A 17,873-nucleotide genomic window follows, 5' to 3' on the forward strand; every position below is an offset into this window, starting at 1 on the left:
TTCCACTCCACTAAATTCTAGGGTCTCCCATCTGACAGCTACCCTTTTGTGCCTCAAATTTTGTATGCCTAAAAGTGAGCTTTAATCAGATGTTTTTATTGGAGGAATACTGTTGTGTTCTGCTATTATGCTGTGTACCAGGTTAATTCCTGTTCTCAAGCCAGAGGTGTAGAGCACCCTCAGTTACCTCACTGAGATTTTTGAGCTGTGAGTAACACCATTTACACAACAGAACTGGTCTCAATAATGCTCAACCTTCCTTAGTCCTGCTGCTTCCTTTCTTAAGGGCCTTCTAGATAGCTCCTCCTTGAGATCTCAGCTCAAATGGAACTGCCACTGTAGAATTGTGACTTGCTTGTAGGGCATGGGGCTTCATGAGGAAGCTCATCAGAGCTGAAGTTCCCAGGCAGGACAGGTCTTCATTTATGATTGGAGAGAGCAGTCTTGAAGTACAGTTGCTCATGTTCAGAATCTTGAGGATTTGTGTACCCTGAGAAGCTTGACTGGACATGTTTTCTTGCTCACGGGACAGACTCCTGAGTCCCTGTTTACAATGGCTGTAAGAAACCCCAATGTCAAGTAGTCAAGTTTTCTTTTTACCTGGTCTTGAGTCTAAAATGTATTTCAGGTATGAATGATTAAAGAGAATATCCCTGGCCTATGATGGTACTATAAAAATGGACTGTATGGAAGGACATAAAAGTATTTTTTAAAAAAACAGGGTTTTGCTATGTAGTTTAGGCTGGCCTTGAATTTACTATGTAGCCTAGTCTGGCCTTGAATTTGCAGCAGTCCTTCTGCCTCAGCCTCAAGTGCTGGGATTACAGGCCTGTTCCACCTAATACAAGGTATGCCCAGCTGATACAAGTATTTTTAAAGCAGCATTCAGAACATACACAGTAGGGTAAGATATTGAGAAGACAAATGAATATAAAGATAATGCCAGTAGAGAGGTTGGAAGGATATGCGTTGTGGAAATGTGGATGTTTTGGTTTTCCATTTTCTTACGGGTGTTCAACGTACATGATTTTTGTAGCAAGAAATTCTTAATTTTAAGTGTCATTAATGTAACAATTTTTATGTTTGAGGAATCAGTTTACTTGTAAAATGTAAAATGGCGTTTGTAATTAAATGGAGCCCTCTGGAAAGACTGAATTCCTGCCTAGCCAGCAGGGGGCAGTGAGAGGCAGGTTAGGACCCATCAACCCATGAGGGAGGAACCAGAGGGAGAGGAGAAACAGCGCCGCTGTTCCTGCTCCAGTAGGAAAGGCTTCTTCAGGTCCTTTGAAGATGTGGGGTGTTCTCCGGGTGCGACGAGAAGGCAGGCTTCGCTGAGATTTGGTTTAGCACTTTGGCGTGCGTTTGATTTTTACAAATGGTACCAGCGTTTGAATTGAGATTAATAAGAGCTTCTAAAATACCTTGAAATTGACCTAATGAGCCTTGCTTTTAGATAATTTACAGTTTACATTTTAAAGGTGGAATTTTCTAATTTGTATAACGTTTCTAATGAGAGTTTTGGGTAGTTTAGTGAAGTTTTAAACTTCATGGACATTGATTTTTATCTTTAAAAGTTGCTAATTTTGCTCCATTGTAATGTATCTGTATGAAATACAAATCAGAAGTTATAAAAATCTAAGCAGTTGTTTTCAATGGCTCCCTACGGTAGACCACAGTGATGAAAGGGTGGCTGTCCCCTCCCTTGGCCTGTATTCCTCATAGTCCTTGTCTTCTTGGCCTACTTCCAAAGTAAGTGGATATTATGAGAACACCTTGGTCAGTTACCTTATGTAATCTGAGAGTTCCTGTCCTTTAAAAAACTATTCATGCTTTAAACATGAACAAGTATTAATAGCTAAGTAGTGTGTATTTTCATTTTTACTTGTTTTTCTCCCTTTAGGTTTATTTATTTATATATTTATTTTTTGTGGTGCTGGGCATTGAACCCAGAAGTTTACATGGAACTACATCCCTATGATCCCCTTTTCACTTTTTGAGTGAGGGTCTCATTAAATTGCTCAGGAAGTCTTTGAGCTTGCCATTCTCCTGCCTCAGCCTTCTGAGTAGCAGGGCTCACAGGCATCCAGCTCTCTTTAGTAATTTTTAAGCTTACTTTCTCCCCCTGTGGTTCTAGGGACAAGCCTTATGCATGTTAGGCAAGTGCTCTACCACTAAGCTATATCTCCAGTCTTGATTTTTCCATTAAAAAAATGGAGTTGTGCTTAGCTGCCATGTGACCTGCTGTTTTTCATTAACACCATGCTGTGGACATTTTCCCAGACTAGCGTGTATTACTTATGGTTTAGATAGTTTAAGACTTGTTTGTCTTAAAGAAATAAGAGTTTTGAGAACTCATCTGAGGGCTTGAAGTAGATGAACGTTTTAGCCTTGGTTGCAGAGTCCGTGCTCCCTGGCTGGGGAGGCTGGTAGAGGGTGTCTTGTTCTGTGCTTTAGTAGATTGTCCGTTGAGGTTGCTGCAGTTATTTTGTGTACACCCAGGAAGTTGAAACTCCATAACATATTCCTAGAGGAAAATGTTTTGCTCTGTAATAGTTATGGTATGCAATAATGGATTGTCCGGTGGGCTTTTGTTCTGTTGTTTTACTGTGGAGAATAGGCTTAAAGCTACCTGAAGAAGGAACGTCTGCGAGCTGAGTGCGGTGGCACACGCCTGTAATGCCAGGGGGCTGAGGCAGGAGGGTTGCAATTTGAGGGTTACCTGGGCAATTGAGTGAGACCCTGTCTCAAAATTAAAAACGGCTGATGATGTGGATTCAGTCCCCATTACCACACAGAGACACAGATGCAGACACACATGCATTCATGCATGCACACGCACATTCCAGAGAAGACCTAAAGTGGAAAATGGGGGTAAGGTAGAAATTTGTGAGGCAGTAGATACACTGTGGGGCTCAGTCTCCCATAGTGACTCCGGGGAAGCCCTGGCTGTTCTGTTTCACCAGGGCAGAGGGCAGAGCTTGAGATGCAAGGCATCCGGTGTGTGTGTTTATTGGATGACTGGTTTTCTTAGATGTTTCTTTGAGGCCTTCATTGTCAGACTTAAGCTCCCCAGCCTTTTTCTGACCCTTCACTTTCTCGTGTTCCTTTCTCTGACAGCGAAAGCGAATCAGGCTGTGCTGTCTCTGTTTCCCTTCTCTCTAGCTCCCTCTACAGAGCAGGGCAGAGGAACATGCCCCACATATAGTACCGCGTACGTGGCTCTAGAGTCTGAAAGAGTCATTTTAAAAGCCATTCTGAGACCTGGGAACAGTAAAAGGTACATAAATTCAGGGAAACAATTTTTACACTGCAATAATTTCTTCTGAAGCCATTTATGGAGACGTATGCCAACAGCATAGTATTGTACAAGTGATGGGAATTAAACACTACATAAATGTAGCATTTGTCTTATTTACCTTCTCTCCACTCAAGCACCCTTCACTAAAATTTTTAAACATATAAAGGTCCTGTTTGTACCTGGTTGGCTTGTTAGAGAAGCCAGCCAGGAGTAAAAGGCCCGTGATATTTTGCAGATATTTACTTCAGCCAATATGTAGTAAAAGGCCTGTGATATTTCACACTGCTGCCACCAGGTTAAATCCTAGAAGCGAACTGCACATAAAAATAAATATGAGGTCCATAAGGAGAAAATAAACCATTAACATACAAAATGGTACACACGTTAACCCCTGTCTTCTCCTTTAGATGTGATACTGGCTAAACCTGAATTCCAGGGGTCAGCAGATGTTTCACTATGTGTGCACAGGTTGTGTCCCATTGGGAGGTGCTTGCCACACGCCCAGGAGCTGTGCAGTTATGTCATTGTTTCAGGAGGGGTACACACCATTTTTTTTATTTTAAAAAGAACAAATAAAGGTAGAGTTTCAAAACAAAATAATAGGAGATTAACAATGGTTAATATATTGCATATTGTTATCTTCAAAGTAGTTGCTCAGATTACAAGATACAGGCAGGAAAGATTAAACAACATAAGCACAAACTTTAATGAACTAATAGAAAGAAGCAATACATTTATCTTATCTATTGTGTGTATGTGTATTTTTTTTCTTTTCCCTTCTTGCTGTTCTCCTTTCCCCCATTCCAGTTTCTCTTTCCTTCTGAGCAATTTCTCTCCCTTTCACAATATCTATTGTACATTTTAGATCTTATTTACTCTTTCAGTTTTTTACACTAGGAAGACAATGTGATGTTTACACGTGAGTCTGATTTATTTCACTTATGAGTATGGTCTCTAGTTGTGTTCATTTACATATAAAAGCCTCGAGTTTATCTTTATAGCTAATATTCCACTGTATAAAAATATCACATCTTTTTTTATCCGTTTCTTGGTTGATGGGCATTTGGGTTATTTCCAGAATTTAGCTGTTACAAATTGTGCTGCTGTAAACATGGGTGCACATGTATCACTATGGTATGATGTTTTCATTTCTTCAGGGAAAATACTCAAAAGGACCATAGCTGGAACAAATGGGACCTCTAATCCTAGTTTTTTGAGGAATCTCCACACTGATTTCCACATACACATACAATTTTAAAGGCAAAATGAAAGACTTTTCGATCTTTTCCCTCAAACTGCTTTGAAATAAAAATATTTAGTTGAAAACATTGTATTGCACAATTTTGTCATGCAGAGAATCTAGAATATTTTACTCTAAATGATAAAATATGAAAGATACTAAAGTGCAAAAGCAGAATTCAGGACGTGAAAAGCAGCCTATTGTTACCTTTATTGTTACATGGTACTGTCTTGGGAAACACATTTCATTCAGAGCATCTTGGAGTTCTGCAGTCCTGCTCTCTGGAAGTGCCACATAATGGAAAGTCAGTTTAATAAACATTTAGTCAAGTTTGAAACAGTTGAGTAGCAGCAAAAATGAAACAGGTGAGAAATGAGCCAATCTTCAAATAAATTTCTGTGTTGTGAGAAACTCATTAAGAAGTTTCTCTGACATAAACACAGTGGGCAGCAAGATGACCCTTGGTGAACCAAAAACTGGCCTGCCCGGTGAATCCAGTACCCCATGGCATAAAGACAATTGTAAAAATTCAAGATTTAGGTATAGCAAATGATTTGGAAGGTCAGCAGTCACTTGATATTATATATCATTAGTTGAAAATAAACATAAATTGAATACTATCTGACAGTTTAATGCATTGACTAGAAAATTCTAACGTTTTTCATTGGTGGTCACAGGAGGTATGATCTCAATATATAATAAATGTTTACATTTAAAAATTGTGTTTGGTGAAAAGACATACCACTATTCATCTCCTAAGAACACTCTCCCACACTTCAAATGCAGGTACCCCATTGCTCTTGCCACTTTCTGAAGCCGATCTGGAAGTTCTCTTGCACCTCTTTATGTGGTAAAAAATATGGTGAATACTGTTGGCCAGTGCCCTCCAGTGAAACGACAGGCTCTTAAGCACAATGCAGTATCCCTCATCCACTTCACCCACTAGGCCTGCCACTATGGGACTTCTGCCTCTTCCCCAAAGTGAAAGCGACCACGAAAGCTAAATGTTTTGAACCGATTCAGGACACCTGGGGAACCATGATAGTGCAATTAGAGACATTCACAGTAAAAGACATTCAGATATCCTTTAGAAAGTGGCAAGAATGATGAGATACGTACGTGTGAAACGAGAGGGAGTATTTTGAAGGGTATTAATGTGTCTTTTACTTTAATAATTAAAAAAATGTTTGTTTTTGGATCAAGCCTTGTAGTGTCAAAATTGAAATGCCTTTTTTTTCTTGTGATATTGGAGTTTGAACCCAGGACTTTTGTGCTAAGCTACACCTCCAGGCTTTTTTTATTTTTAAATTTTGAGACAGGGTCTCACTAAGTTGCCCTGGCTGCCCTCAGACTTGTAATCCTCCTTCCTCAGCCTTCCAAACTGTCAGGATTACAGGCATGAGGCACTGTACGCAGCCGATATGGCATTTTATTGAAGTGAAAAGTGCTGAAGAGTGAAAAGACAGCCTACAGAATGGAAAAAAATTTTGCCAGCTAGTCTGACAAAGGGTATAAAAAATACTCAAAAAAAGTAACCCTGCCCCAAGTTTAAGGACACAATTTAAAAAATGGGCATTTGAAATGAATAGACACTTTTCACATGAAGAAAAACAAATGGCCAATAAATATTGTACATGAAAAATGTTCACTATTGCCAGCCATTTGAGAAATGCAAATTAAAACAACACATAGATTGTATCTGACTCCAGAAAGAATGGCTACCATCAAGAGATCAGCCAGTAACAAATGCTGGCAAGACTGTGGGGAGAAAGGAACCCTTCTACATTATTGGTGGGATTGTACACTGATACAATTCCTATGGAAATCAGTATGGAGGTTCCTCAAAAAAAGCCCCTAAAAATAGAAATTCCACTTGACCCAGCTGTTCCCCTTCTAGGTATCTTCCCAAAAGAGTTAAAAATAACCACAGTGGGGTATGCATACCTCTCTTTAGGGCATCACAATTCATAATTCATAGATTCATGGACAGAGAAAATGTGTTTATGCACACACTGGAGTACTATTTTGGCATAAAGAAGGATAAACTTGAGTCATTTGTAGGAAAATGGGTGCACCTGGAGTCCGTAATGTTAAATGAAGTAACTCAGATGCACAAACTTAAATGTTATATAATTTCTCTTACATGAAAAACTGCCTATCTCCCTCTCTCTATATTTAATATATAATTTATATATAGCTTTATATATATTATATGTACATTTGTATATATATTTAATATATCTTGTATATATTATATATATTTCATTATGTATATAATGAAATACAAGACAATAAGAAAAAAGAAAAAATGTATTGTGATCCAGTGCATATATTGTATCTAAAAGTGCACCTTGACATAGTACAGTTGTCTTACATGTTTTGTATGTTCTTTGGCCAGTTAGTCTGGCTTTTAATCTGTATATAAGATAATGAAGTTTATAAAGTATTATGAGAGAAATAAATGAGTCTGATGCTGGAGAAATAAAAGGGGAGTGAAGGGAAGGGAAAAAAGGATTGAAATGTGTTGTGTACCAGTTCCCTACAGTGAATGTCATTATTATGTATTGCAAACATGTACTAATAAAAGTTTAAAAAAGTGACAGCTAATGACAAAACAGACAAAAAAATGTTCATTATGAAACAACAGCAACAAAAAATTTCCAGCCCACATATTTGTATTATTGTGCTGAAAATTTTTCTTATGTCATCAAAGTAAAATGTTATCCTACCTGTGCAATTTAATGCCACCCTTGGCTAAGACATTCAGATTTGACAATGAAGAGTGAAGCTTGATGAATAGGTGATGTAGCTGTTATACTCTGTGTGTGCATGTCTCCCCAAATCCTCATGCAGTCATGGGGCAGGCTTCTAGAGTTTGTGATTGATTCATGGTCCAATGTTGAAATTATGGATGTGAGTGCTACACCTGTCCTGGAGCAGGTAGTTTGCACACAGTGTAAGAAAAAAAAAAAAGAGGCTGCTTGTCAGTGCTCCCCCCTTTTGCTTTTGCTGCTTTTGCTATTTTCCACTGCTATAAATGGTTGCCTTCTGCCATGTGCACTCTGCCTTGGAGCCAGCCAAATATAGGCTAAAACCTCCACAAACTATAAGCTAAATAAACGTTTCCTTCCTTAATTTTGAGTGTAAGGTATTTTGTCTGAGCAATGAGAGAAAAGTAACCAAGACAGAATTTGGCACCAGAGTGGGGTTATTGCTGTGATTATACCTGACCATATAGTTCAACAGTGTTTAAAAATGGTTGGTGAAAAGAGTTTAAAAAGGTTCAGAGATGTTACCTAAAAGAGGGCAGCTGGAATGCCTTTGGCTGTTCCGTATGGGAGATTCTGGTCAGAGCTCAAAAGATCAGAAGGCTAATAAAAATCCTGCCAATAAAGACTGGTTTTGAGAGGTTTCTGCTGGGAAAAAGGACTGCATCTGGTTGAAGATATATATTATGGCTTGGCAGGAAGTTTGTCTGCTTTTGCTTGTGTCCAGAGACTGCCTAAGACTGAGATTAAGGGTGGTGGATTAATTAATCTGGCAGAAAAAATTTCAAGGCAGTCAAATGTTGTGACAGTGACATGGCTATTTTTGGGGACTTTTAGCCAGATTTATATTAAAAATCAAGAGCAAAGAACCCACCAGGATGATTTAAAATGTGAGTTGGGCCAAAGAAAAAGCTCCAATAAAGCTGTAGATGGCAAAGATACAGCAGAAGACATCTCCATTGCTGAAAAAAAAAAAAAAAAAAATAAAAAAAAAAAAAAAAAAAGACAATAAAAAAGATGACCTGAGGGCGTCACAAAAAGCAGCAAGTCTCCACATTTTGCAGCCTCAAGACTGCAAAGGTGAAAGACTTTTCTTTGAAAAAAAGAAAAGCCACAGAGTACCATATTCCAAAATGGCAGCAGCGGCCACACCAGGTTCCAAGATGGCGGCAGCATAAAAAATTTCTTCCTCAAAATCAAGTTCAGGCTGCTCAGCGATCCAGGCACTCAACCTTTATGGCCAAGAGAGAGGAAAGCTTGGCTACTGCCCCAGGTGGCAGCGGACCTTGGTATCATCCATATGGCACTAGATTTAGGTGCATACAAAATGCAAGAGTTCTGAGGTTAAGAGGGCTTCCACCTCCATTTCAAAAAAATGCCTGGATGGCCAGGCATTGTGCCCCAGAAAGGGCAGTATATACAGCTGTAAGTGTAAAGCAAAATGTGCAACAGACACCTCAAAAGTTTAAAAAAGCCAAAAACATGAATTGTCTAAAATGAAGCTGTAAAGAGAGAGCAAAGCAGGCCTAAGAGAAAAGCTGTGAGAGCTGTAACCACCAAAAGTGCCGTAGTGGTCACGTAAGCCCTTGGGAGCTCACAGTGTGCCACAGGTTGCTTCAGATGCTAGACATAACACTAAAGGACATAATGTTAGCCTTGCTGGATTTTGGACTTGCTTTGGTCCCAATGCTTTATATTACCCTTTTTGTACCTTTTAAAAGGATAATGTTTATCTAACATCATTAAATGTTAAAAGTGTTTACCTTTTCATTTGTACAGGGGTTTACAGCTAAGAGTTTGTCTTACAACTCTAAGGAGACTTGAGACTTAGACTTTTCAGCAATGCTAAAACTGTTAAGACTTTGGCAACTCTTAGAGATAGACTAAAATGTCTTTTGCATAAAGGGATGTACATGAGTCTTTGGAGGGCTGGGGTGGAATGTTATAGTTTGTGTCTGCATGTCTCCCCAAATCCTCATGCAGTCATGGGGAAGGCTTCTAGAGTTTATGATTGATTCATGGTTAATGTTGAAATTATGGATGTGAGTGCTACACCTGCCCTGGGGTGGGTAGTTTGCATACAATGTAAGGAAAAAAAGAGGCTGCTTGACCCTGCTCTCCCCTTTTGCCCTTGCTGCTTTTACCATAAATGACTGCCCTCTGCTGCATGCACTCTACCTTGGAACCAGCCAAGTATAGAATAAAACCTCCACAAACTATAAGCAAAATAAACCTTTCCTTCCTTAATTTTGGGCATTAGGTGTTTTTGTCTCAGTGACAACAACAAAATAACCAAAACAGTAGCTTGATTGATTTTTTTCTTTAATGTGTACACAGAGCATCACAACGTTCACACACAACTGTTATTTATCAGTTAAAAATTAAAAATTAAAAAGTTTGGATAAAAATGCAAACATTTATATAGGGCACTGGTACATTTAGTACGTATGTTGCTCTGCCTAAGTAAGAAAACAATCACACTCAAAAGAAAAAATTCATCCTTTCAGCCTAAACAACACGTAAGTAAAACCAAAATCCCACAAACTGCTTTTTACCTTGTCCTGTGACTTTGGAATTCTGTCATTCTTTGATTCTGTCTTGATAATACGAGTTAAGTAATTATGTAAGAAAAGTACACTTTTTATCACAATATTTTGCTAAGGCGCTCCCAAATTGCTTCTTGTTTAATTTTAGTACTTAAAGGACTGTCTAGTAGGAAGGAACTCTGGAATCCAGGGCTAAATTTAAGACTAGCTGGTGGTTTTTAAAAAGTATATATAATGCCTATCATGATCACCACTGAAAGCTAGTTTATTGTGAAGTGATAACAGAAGTTAGGCAATTAAAGGAAACTGTTTTTGTACACTTCATACTGCGATATTCTTTATAAACTAAAATAGATCTTGATGGTGGCTGTGATGATTTCCCTGAAATTCAGGGGCCACAGTGTCTCTGCTAGCATATTGGGTATGTTATTTTCCAGAAGTAATTATGTGACCTAAGACTTGCTTTCTTCTGTGTTTTTGGAGAAGCTGTCTCTTGCCGAGAGAATTTAGTCTGGCAGTGACAGTATTTTCTCACTGTAGAGACTACCTGCAGTTTCAAGGTGGCAGATACTTGAGAAATGACCTCTGTCATTTTCTAACTAAGCTAGAGCCCCAAGTCCCAGGATAGGACCCAAGAAGTCTTTGAAAGAGTGAATAAACTAAACGACTACAGGATTTCTCGTTTTAGTAAGGATTATAACATTCTGTGTTTACTATATGTGGAAAGAGTATATTGTATAAATGGATGTGTATGTGTTGGTGAAAAATACTGGATAGGGAAATCTATACACATGCTATGCGGAAGTCAGTGCTTGAAAAATAAGCTAAAAATGTCAGTTCACTTGGTTTCCACAAAAGGAATGCACAGATTTGGAAGAATGCTTGACAGAGCTAAAGTGCACGAACACAATCTTCCTCTTGCAATGCCCTGTCCTTTGGGTTTTTGCTAGGCAGTGTTTTCCCGAGCTGTACTTGCTCCATATCACCTGGGCCAACAACAGTCCTTGGAGAAAGTCGCATCTCCAGAAGTAGCGAGCTACAGCAGAGAGCCCTGCGCGCCCTCCAGGACCAAGGAGCTGCCTGCAAAGAAAGGTGGAGAGAGGCGAGCTGTATGATTAGAAAGGACTTATTCGGAAGAAACCAGTCTGGAACGCAATCTTGTATAAAAAAGGACAGCTAGTTGTTTTGTCTTGCCATTTAAAATAGTGAATAAATTAGCCAAACTTTCCATAAGAATTTGTAAGTAACTTTAAATGAAGATTACTGCCACCTAGTGGTTGGTGGGGGAATCAGACTTTTAATTCTGCGGCATTGTTGGTGGAATGTTGCTAATGTTGGCAGTGAGAGGAAAAGTGTCTCCTCATCATCTCTTCACCAAGCGAGCATTCTAGAGGACGATTCCCACGCACAGAGAGCTCGGGAGCGTCGGTGTTACTGATGACACCAGTACCAGGAGCACAGGGAGAACCGTCTTGGAAGACATCGACCTGTCTTGTGGATATGTATTTGGATTCTAGATTTTAAAAGAAATTTTTGAAAACATTTTCATGTCCGTTTTGGTAAAGTTCCAAATAAAACTGATTTCTGTTTGTCATAACTGTTCATTTCCCTGGTTTGTGCTCCCATCTCTGTGCGTTCACAGATTTGGAATTTTCTGAGAGAAACAAAAGTCCTGAGAACATCTTACCAATCTTTAAAAAACCCAACATACATGATTAGTATTCTTAATGTTTTCTCTTTATATTATTAAAAATAGATGATTAAAATTTAGATAATATCAAAACTATAGTATTCAGAAAAACTAGGGCTATTAACTTAACGTTTAGATAAAGACTACAATTTCTGTAGAAATTTTAAAACGTGCCTACAACAAAACAGTTACGGCGTTGTCATTTTGAGTAAAACTGTTCTCCCTTTCTTTGAAGGGTAATCGCGTTCCGTTCTCTACCGGGAACAGCAGGGGGCAGCATGACTTCAGCGGTTCAAAAAGAGGCGCAAATCCCTCTCTGCCCTGACTGTGGGGAGAGTTATAGCAGCAGGTGCTACCGTGTGCGCCACAGAGGAATGTGTGTTTCCTACGGAGCAAACAAATGGGAAGCAAAACTAGTTAATGCCTCTGAATGCTGTAGATTTGTACGCATATTTTCCAGGGCAATAGTTCCTTCCCTGTAAAAATGAAATGGGTCAGATGTTGAGATTTTTATGGGACTTACAAGGTTGTGCGTGTATAATAGAGCTTGGCCCTACAGCTGTGGGGTTTTAATGTCTATTTTTTCGTTTTATGCAGTTATAATTTTCTAAAATAATAGACTCTCATCTTTGCTTTTCTCAAATTTCTAAGAAGGTAATAATACTAAGGAACCTGAATATCAGGTCAAGAAAAATACTATGCATATGGATACAAACTATTCACGTGCATTTATTACGACTGCTTATGTTTAAATCCATGGCCTCAGCTTGCGTTTAGCGTTCATTCGTGCTCCCCTGGCAACATCCGAGGAGCACAGATCTCTAAGGCACCAGCTGAATATAGTTTGCTAAAATTCTTTAAAGGTATATCTATAAGTATATTACATAGTTCTTACCTATAAAGAACTTGTAATCTTTCTTAGTTTCCTTTGGGACGTTAACCAGCTATTGGAAGAGTACCTGGAAAATAGAAAATATATTGACTAAGTAAAGAGGAGAAAAGTGAAGGCTTAGACGTTTGCTCGACGCTATCAAGGTCTTCACCCTGGTTAGGAAAGAAGGAAGTTAAAGGATTGTTTTAAAGTGGAGAGTTGCATGCTAGCCAGTATCTTCATTTTAATATTTTGTATTCTGGGAAACCTTATTTTTTCTGTTGTTCATTTTGATGAACCTTTCAGTTTTAATTTCCTCATGTCTGTTTATAGTCTGCTTTGGACAATGATTGCTTCTTAAAACTCTGTTTTGAGAAGATAACCGTTATGAGGTCTCCCCGGTAAGTGATTGTGAAGAAAGACACCCGTAGCAATTTTCATCTCCTTTGACATCCTACGGACTTTAAAGTTAACATTTGACAAGTACTGGTTGATGAGGATGTTATGATGTCTGTATTGATCCATTTGAAAAGTCATAACTTGGAAAAGGAAATACAGTGCTTTACAATTTATCTGTATCTCTTTCTGTTTATCTGTAGCGTGGTTATTCAGTACACACCAGCTCTATGACAGGGGGCTTGGATGTGGGCCTTTGCTTTACCACTTAGTGATTATAAGAAGTCATTTAGCTTATGGGAACCTCAATTTTTTTTTCTCTCAAATGGGAATAATCATGATACCTAAATAAGAATGGTTTGTGCAGAATTCACTGAGATGATGTGCATAAAGTGCTCAGCCCAATGTCTGAAATATAAATAGTGGTGGTTACTATGATGATAATACAGAATTATCACAGCAGATTTAAACACATAAATTTTGAAAGAATACAATTGGATTACTTTTTCTTTATAAAACCCTAACCTATATAAAGATAGTTTTAAGATCTGTTAAAACCCAGATATCCCCTAAGGAATAGGTTATAACTTTTTAGTTGCACAGTGCTTGAGACAATATATTTGTGTAACCTTCCCAGAAAAGTTTTATAAATAGCTTTCATAGGCCATGGACTTTATTAGGCTCCCAGTCCTATGGGGTCCATACAAGCCGGTCTAAAGATTGTTTGGAAAGATTATAGAAAACTGTTCTCTCTCACGGGAGTTTGTGTCTGTTCAGATTCCTGCTTCGCCTTCAGCTCTCAACTGTGGCTTTGTGCTCCGGAGATGGCATGCTTGTTAAGGGCTTGGGCTGTGCCCATTTAGAGCTCTTGCTCTCAGCAGCATTTCCCAAGCAGAGCAGTTTTGCACACTACATGCACACTGAGGATATAACATTGTCTTTTAATTTTTTTCTGTAGGTATTTTTTGTTGTTACTGAAGAAACCAGATGAAGTTAAATAGTTCACTTAAATATTGCCAAAGTCTAGGCCTTCTGTCTTCAAAGTTCTTTGACGTTGGTTTTTCCATGCTTCTTTCCATCACAATTCATGTTTTCGGGCAAAGAGACCTCATCATCTCATCTTTGTCCTTGTTTTTCTTACCTGGCCCTTTCTTGCCACTTGTTCTTCCATTGTTCATCTCATATACGTCTGGAGATTGCATACTTAAGAGTTTATTCATTCAAGGTGAGGAATATTCTTTTTCTCTTCTTTTGTTTATACACATAGTCTTACTATATTGCCCAGACTGGCCTTGAGTTCATAATATTTCTGTCTCAGCCTCCTAAATGCTGGGATTACAGGTGTACACCATCAGGCCCAGCTGGAGCATTCTTCCCTTCAGTGGTGTGAATGGGCAGTTTTGTTGAAAAATGCTTTAAAATAGGTTTAGACCTAAAATGTCAAGAGGCTCAGCTTTTGGAAGGTGATTGGCTTATGGGGGCACTGAGTTAATCAGTGGACGAAGCCATAGGTGAGTTCATGGCAGATGGTTTATGAGGAGGTCGGAGCCTAGTCAGAGGAAGTGGGTCTCTGGGACAGGGCCATGGGGATGACAGCTGGTCCCTGGCGCCTTCCTGTCAGTTACTTCTGTTCTCTGCTTCAAGAATGCCATGAGTTAAACAACTTTCCTCTACCACACTCCTGCACTATGGTGTTTCTACCAGCTGACCATGGACTGAGACCCACAAAACCGAGAGCCAAAATAACCCTCTTCTCCTTTAAGTTGTGGGTGTCAGGCATTTTTTGTTCCAGCAATAAGAAGGCTGACCAATACAGATGTGAATGTGAGTTGCAGTTGTCTGTGTGTATTGGAGATGCCACATAGATTTGCACTGCTAATTACAGATAGGCTAAAACAGGAGCTTTTCATTCTAGAGAGATGATAACTGAGAAAGCGGTCATTTTCCTATTTTAATTTTGGGTAGTCTATGAAAGAATTAAACAAAATAGAAGCTAGTTTATGTATTGAATAGATAACATGTTACTCCAGTGGTTGATACAGGCTAGAAAGGAAAAGATGTGGATAAATCCAGAGGCCAGATATAGAATGAATACTTAAGGGAAGCTGCTGTTTTGAGTACATCTCTAAATGGAAGGTTAATGCCCTCTTGGGATCTCTGCCAAGACTAAGCCAGTCTATGAAATGGGCAGGACTCTGACTTTGACAGTAGGGCACTTGTTATGCTCTCATGAACTATGAAGATCACTGTGTATCACAGTTCTAATTCTGTATTTATTTTGTCTTTGTCTCCAGCACCTTTCATCCTCCTTGCCTAATGAAACCCCAGTCCAGGTTGACACAATCCTTCTCATAGCTGAACACACCTGCAGAAAACCACGCTAACAATTCAGCTTGCTTCATTTTGAACGTATAAGGATGGGGGTGCATTAGAAGAGGTGCTGGTAACTTGGGGATGTACTTTCTTGTACTTTCATTCTGTCAGTGAAATTGGGGAGAAAGATAATCAGGCGGAATTGGGATGTGGGTGACGGAGATTTGAGTAGAGAGGGGATGCTCAGGACAGAGACAGCAGGAATAGACAATGTGTGTGGTCCCTCCGTCCCTTAGCTGCTGTCCCCATTTCCTAACTCCCACTTGAGCAAAACTCCTCAAAAGACTTCTCTAACTCAGATGAGACCTATGCTATTTGAGTTTGTGTGTCTGATTTATTTCCCTCAACATTATATTTTCTATATATGTCTCAACTTTGTCCTTCTTTATAGCCAAATAGTATTCCATCATGTATAGATATGACATTTTCTTTATCCAGTCACCTGTTGATGGGTATACAGGCTGTTTCCAGGATTTTGTTTTTATGAATCATATTACATTAAACATTGGTATACATGTGTCACTGTAGTATGATGTCTTAAGTTCTTTGGGGAAGATACTTAGAAAGAGAATAGCTGGGTGATATGGAGTTTCTAATTTTCTTTTATTTATTTATTTATTTATTTTTGTTTTTTGTTTTTTTTTTTCCGGTACCGGGAATCGAATTCACGACCTTTTGCTTGCCAGGCAGGCACTGTGCCAGTGAGCTAAATCCCCAGCCCCAAGTTTCTAATTTTACTTTTTTGATAAATCTTCATGTTGATTTCCATAATGGTTGTACTAGTTTACATTCCCACCAACAGTGCAGGAGGGTTCCTTTTCACCACAGCCACAGAACTAGAGGAGGGGGAGGGAGGAAGGAAGAGGATTATAAAAAGACACAGAACTGTATTATGTGCATTTACTAACTCCCAAGATGACCGTAAAATGCATGTGCTGTGAACATGTACTAATAAAGTAAAAATGACTTATCTATTCTCCTTGTCTTTATTTCCACTCCCAATTGATCTTGAAATAGCTCTGACAAAGTATTCATTTTCAATATTTTCCTGCAGCTTATTTTTTTTAAAGTCACTATGATTTACACATCGCTAAATGCAGTGGTCCATTATCAATTCTTAACATTCTTGACTTCTCAACAGTACTTGACAGTTGATCGCTTCTTTTCTGTGAAGCACTTTCTTTTCTCCTCGTCTGGAACATGTTCTCTTTGTTGTCATTTTTCATTGGCTTCTCTTATATTCTTTATTCAACTCCATCAGCAAATTCTGTTGTCTTTACCTTCAAAATACAGTCAATCCACAGTGATATCTTCCCATTTTGATTGCTTCCATTCTGGTCCACGTAACTATCATCTCTCCCATGGATAGCTATGGTAGTTCTCTAACCAGTGTCCCTGTTTCTACCTTGACCCTGATGGTGTCTTCTCCCAAAAAGTAGTTACAAGGAACTTTGCAAAGCATATCATTTTACACCTCTGATCGCTCAGATTCTCAAGTGGATTTCCACCTCACCTGGAGTAAATCCAGTCCTTACAAAGACCTGCAAAGCCCCATACAACCCTACCTTTATGATCCTTTCTCTTACCTTCTTCCTCCACACCCTTCATTCCTTCCTTCATTTTAGCACCACTGGCCTCCTGCCTTTGCTTGTGTCAAGCACTGCTTTTTTTCCTTTCAAAATCTAAGCATCAACTTAGCTTGTCCTCTGTAGTTTTAATTGCATCTTTAAGCTCATTCTCTACCATTTTCCAATGTTATGGAAAGACTTACTTGAATGAGCTGCACTCATGAGCATCATTTGTATTTGATCAACAGCAGGATGGGAAGAGGCGGGGCCAGAGTGTTTAGTCCCAGGGCTCCTTGTTGTCTGAATCGCATCTGTAGGACTGGATGACAGCCCCTACTTTCGCTATGGTGACTAATAGCTTACTGTCATTGCTTGTTCTGGGACCCAGGGGCATCGGGTGCTGTCTCTCCAAACCTGGCTTACCCTTTCAGTAAACAACCTCTTCATCAAACTCTGCTCAGTGATTCAGTTTGACTGCATCATCCTTCTCCTGCTGGAACCTACACTGATATCAGAACACAGGGGATCCTAGTTGAATGCTGTTAGAAGGTGCTAGAGAAGACAGGGAAGATTGTTTGCAGAGTTTGCACAGAGGCCCAAAGAAATCTGAGGACGGTGAGGTTCTAATGCAGAATTTCCAGCAGAGAACACACGCAATTACTGAACCTAGACATCTACAAATAGAGAACAAAGCAGACTGGATGTCAAATGGTCTACACCCATGCTTGACCCATGCTGATCATGAGGACGGGAAAATAAATTAACAGCATTTTGAGGAAGTTCGCAGATTGATGCTGCCCTTCCCAATACTATGCTCCTGCCAGTTTATGGAAAGAAGGTGATGGTAACTTTTAATAAATTTCCTTGGCATCCTTGCTCTCCAACTCAAGTGTCTCCTTCATTCTTACACTTATCTAAGATGTTCTGTGATTCTTGAGTGATGTTGGTGAAATCAGGCCACCACTGGTTCACCTGTAGTAAGAAAATAGCCCTAATGAGGAAGACAGATGTGGAGGATAAAGGAGAGGGCATCTGCACAGCTGGAGGAGCCTGTGGTAAGCAGAGAGGGAAAGTGAACCTGACATGTTGTATGATTCGGGAACAATTTACACACCGGCTCCAC

The sequence above is a fragment of the Chinchilla lanigera genome, unplaced genomic scaffold (assembly GCF_000276665.1).
Source record: "Chinchilla lanigera isolate Chin_1 unplaced genomic scaffold, ChiLan1.0 scaffold00035, whole genome shotgun sequence".
NCBI lineage: Eukaryota > Metazoa > Chordata > Mammalia > Rodentia > Chinchillidae > Chinchilla > Chinchilla lanigera.